Source organism: Balaenoptera borealis (assembly GCF_965194805.1).
Source record: "Balaenoptera borealis genome assembly, chromosome: 13".
Lineage (NCBI taxonomy): Eukaryota > Metazoa > Chordata > Mammalia > Artiodactyla > Balaenopteridae > Balaenoptera > Balaenoptera borealis.
The window spans coordinates 1,402,065-1,406,507 of record NC_138870.1 but is presented as its reverse complement, the minus strand read 5'-3'; positions in this window follow the sequence as shown (position 1 = coordinate 1,406,507).

Genomic DNA, 4,443 nt, shown 5'->3' with positions numbered 1-4,443 from the left:
TACGTGTGTGTGAGCATCGATGTGTGTGCTTGTGCGTTTCTGGGGGTTACACACACGTGTGTCTGTGTGTGTGCTTGTGCGTTTCTGGGGGTTATACACACGTGTCTGTGTGTGTGCTTGTGCGTTTCTGGGGGTTACACACACGTGTGTCTGTGTGTGTGCTTGTGTGTTTCTGGGGGTTATACACACGTGTCTGTGTGTGTGCTTGTGCGTTTCTGGGGGTTACACACACGTGTGTCTGTGTGTGTGCTTGTGTGTTTCTGGGGGTTATACACACGTGTGTCTGTGTGTGTGCTTGTGCGTTTCTGGGGGTTATACACACGTGTGTCTGTGTGTGTGCGTGAGTCTGTGTGCAGGTGGGTTATGCTCGTTTGTCTGGGGTGTCTGAGTCGCTGTGCACCGTGCCTGTATGACCCGGAACATAGTTCTGGACCACACGGACCACCGGGAGGCACTCAGACCTGCTCATGAACTTTGGGAAGTGTTCCCCTCCTCAAAATGCAGGGTGAAGTGTGGGCCAGCCCACTGGACAGCAGGTAAACAAATAGATATAATAAAAGGTAGATGTTTGGGACTTCCGTGGCGGTCCAGTGGTTAGGACTCGGCCCTTGCACTGCCGAAGGCCCAGGTTCAATCCCTGGTCAGGGAACAAAGATCCTGCAAGCTGCACAGCGTGGCTAAAAAGAAACAAAAAGGTAGATGTTTTACGGAGAATCAGGGATGTCGGGGAAGGACAGTGGAGGATGAGGGGGTGGGAGGCCGAGGGAGGTGGGGAGGGTAGCCCCTCCGGGAGGGAGGGCGGAGTGGACACAGCACTGATGCCCAGACGCTGTGATCAGGCCGAGCTTCGCACCAGCCTGGCCACGCACAGCGGTGTGACCTCAGCCGTGTCATTTAAACGCTCTGTACTTCAGTTTCCTGGGCTGAAAGTGGAGCACGTAGAAGCAGGGTCGCACACGGTGCCGCACGGGTCAGTGGGGAAGGACTGCAAAGGGCCCAGCGCCCGGCCAGTTCCCAGCAATACGAACATCTCTGTCATTGGAGTAACTCTTGTGACTCAGCCCCCGGCCAACCTAATGGCGACACCATGGCAGGCTGCCCCAGTGACCTGTGTCACACACACGGTCCACATGCTTGTCCTGCGCCCTTCCCATCCCAGCCGTGCCCCACTCCCGCAATGCCTTCTGCCCCAAATCACCCACAAAGCCACTTCGCAGCTCCTAATCTGCTGGAACCTCCGGGCCCCTTGTCATCACTCCAAGAAGTAAAAAGGCCATTGCTTACTAAGTGGGAAGAAATTCTAAAGATAAAATAAATAGGAATTAAGAACTCCCTCATCAAGAGTTCAAGATTAAAATATATTTTTAAAATTTTTATTTATTTATTTTTGGCTGCATTGGGTCTTCGTTGCTGTGCGTGGGCTTTCTCTAGTTGCGGCAAGCAGGGGCTACTCTTCGTTGTGGTGTGCAAGCTTCTCATTGCGGTGGCTTCTCTTGTTGCGGAGCACAGGCTCTAGGTGTGCAGGTTTCAGTAGGTGTGCAGGTTTCAGTAGTTGTGGCTCACGGGCTCTAGAGCGCAGGCTCAGTAGCTGTGGCACATGGGCTTAGTTGCTCCGCAGCATGTGGGATCTTCCCAGACCAGGGCTTGAACCTGTGTCCCCTGCATTGGCAGGCAGATTCTTAACCACTGCGCCACCAGGGAAGCCCTCTAGATTAATTTCTAAAAGTCAGAGGAATCAGGGACTTCCCTGGCGGTCCAGTGGTTAGGACTCCACGCTTCCACTGCAGGGGGCACAGGTTCGATCCCTGGTCAGGGAACTAAGATCCCGCATGCAGCATGGCATGGCCAAAAAAAAAAAAAGGTAAGAGGAATCAAAAGGAAAAAACAAGTAGTAAAGAAAAACAACATTGGGCTTCCCTGGTGGCGCAGTGGTTAAGAATCCGTCTGCCAATGCAGGGGGCACGGGTTCGATCCCTGGTCCGGGAAGATCCCACATGCCACAGAGCAACTAAGCCTGTGTGCCACAACTACTGAGCCTGTGCTCTAGAGCCTGCGAGCCACAACTACTGAAGCCTGTGCGCCTAGAGCCCGTGCTCCGCCACAAGAGAAGCCACCACAGTGAGAAGCCCGCACGCAGCAACGAAGACAAATGCAGCCATAAATAAATAAATAAATAAATAAATAAATAAATAAATAAACAACAACAACATTGATTAAAGCAGAAGGTAAGAGGGCAGACCACCAACCTTGAACAGAAATCATCTGAAGATTTTTAAAATACCAGATCAGAGTTAAAGATAAACCTTGTCTTTTCAAAAGCTTTGGTTAAAAGTAGGAGCTAATTTTCACATCTCAAAAGCTTGGCTCTGGGGCCTGCACTGGCCGGGGTGGGGTCCAGGTGCTGTGCTGTGGAATCTACCTGGGAGGGGGGAGCAGGGGACCCAGGTGGGCTAGGCAGAAACAGAGGGGCCGGCCGGGCGCACATACCTGACACAGAGTCAGAAACGAGGAGACCCAGCAGGGTCAGAGCCCAGAGACTGAGCAGAGGCTGTACAGTGCAGCAGGTCCAGGACGGCTGTCCAGGCCAACCTCTCGGACTTCTGTAGCTACGGTCACCTCTGAGGTCGCTCAGCCTCCAGGGTGCGGCACGGTCCAGCAGAGAAGGTGTGGCCTGTGATGGCAGCTCCAGCAGGGCAGCGTGGTGAGGCCATGCCAACCACAGCTGTGCCAGTGCAGGGACCGTAAAATGTAGAGTAGGATGCTGGTCCCACACATTCCTGAAGACCACCGTCAGAAGCCGAACTGGGCTTCTGTTCAAATCAGAATCTCCAGAAAAGGGAACCAAAGCACCCTTCTGGCACTACAAAATTACACCTGCACGGAATGAAGCCTGAAGGGACAGGTGGGTCATGACCCCTGCCAACTTAAAAAAAAAAAAAGCACAACGTGAGAGTTGTGAATTAAGTTTTATTTGGGGCAAAAGGAGGACTATAGCCCAGGAGCCAGCATCTCGGATAGCTCTGAGAAACTGCTCCTAAGAGGCAGCGGGAAGGTCAGTATATATGTGACTTTGGTGAAGGGGGAGTACATGCAATCAAGCACACATTTTTGCAGAAGGTTTCTGCTGGTCACGAGGAGCAGACATCATCCTGAAGGATTTTAGTTCTCTTCTAGATATGAGGAGATGCAAGAATTGGGCTCATAAAATCTTCGCCTGAAAATATCTAACTATCTGGAGACCTGCTCCGCCAGTTTTTCCCAGAGCACAGTGCCTCATTTCAGCTCTCCATCCTGAACTCCTTTCAGGGGGTGTTGAAGGTCAGAAGCGGTAGCGGCTCATGATTTAATCCTTGTAGAGGTAGATGGCAAGTACCAATTTGTAGCTGACAGGGCCCCCTCATGGTCATAAATTCGCCCATGGTTTGGGAGGCATTTCATGACCATTTCGTCCCATGGTGCTAGGAAGGCTCATTCCCAGGTCTGGCGAAGATTTCGCTGATAGGCCGCTCAGTGTGCTATTACTGGACTAGGCCTCATTAACAGTAACCAAAGGTCCCTGGACCACCTGTCTTACTAGTCTGTTATGGTCCAGGAAAAAAAATTCCCTCTTATTGCATCTTCGCCTATCTAGAGTTACACCATTACAGTCATTGATCGCATACAGAACTATATATTTGATCAACTGCTTCAAATCGCCTCGTCATCATTATTTTTGTTGGCGGCTCAGTCACACATTTGGTAAGACAAGAAACAATAATCTTGTAAAACAGGTAAAATACAAATAATATAGCTAATAACATTAATAGGGTTATAAGTAAATATTTAAGCCAAGAGCTTCCATGCCAAACCAGTTTTTGAAGGGGTCGTTAAGACTAGGGAGTGGGTCACTAAGGCAGAAATCTGATTTTTCATATGGTTCATTAAACGTGTTATATTAGAGGATTCATCAGGTATGAGAACACGGCACTCAGTTTGAATTATGGCACAGGTGTCTCCCTGAGATGCCGTAAGGATGTCAAGGGCCAGGCAGTTTTGCAACACCGCTTTTCTCATCATAGAGACCTCAGAATTCAGTAGGCTAATAGCCTCGTTACAATCATTTAAAGCTTGTTGAGTGAATTTTGCTAAGGCTTCAATATGGCCGATTACGTTCTCCAATCCTATTGAAGGTGCAAAAATAGCTGCGAAATGGTCATACCAGTGGAATACAGATCTCTTGACCCATAGGGCTCGTACCAACGGTAGATTAGCTGGGGTCATCTCTAAATTGTTACGTATATGACCTTGAGTCCAAGGGAATCCCAGGGTGCATCTTCCTATCCATCCTGGTGGAAGCCAAGGCCATAAATTAGTACCACAAATCCACTGAGTTCCATTAGGTGCAACCCAGTGAATCTCTCTCTGGTCGTCTGACCCAGTCGGTTCCATACCAATCACAGTCTC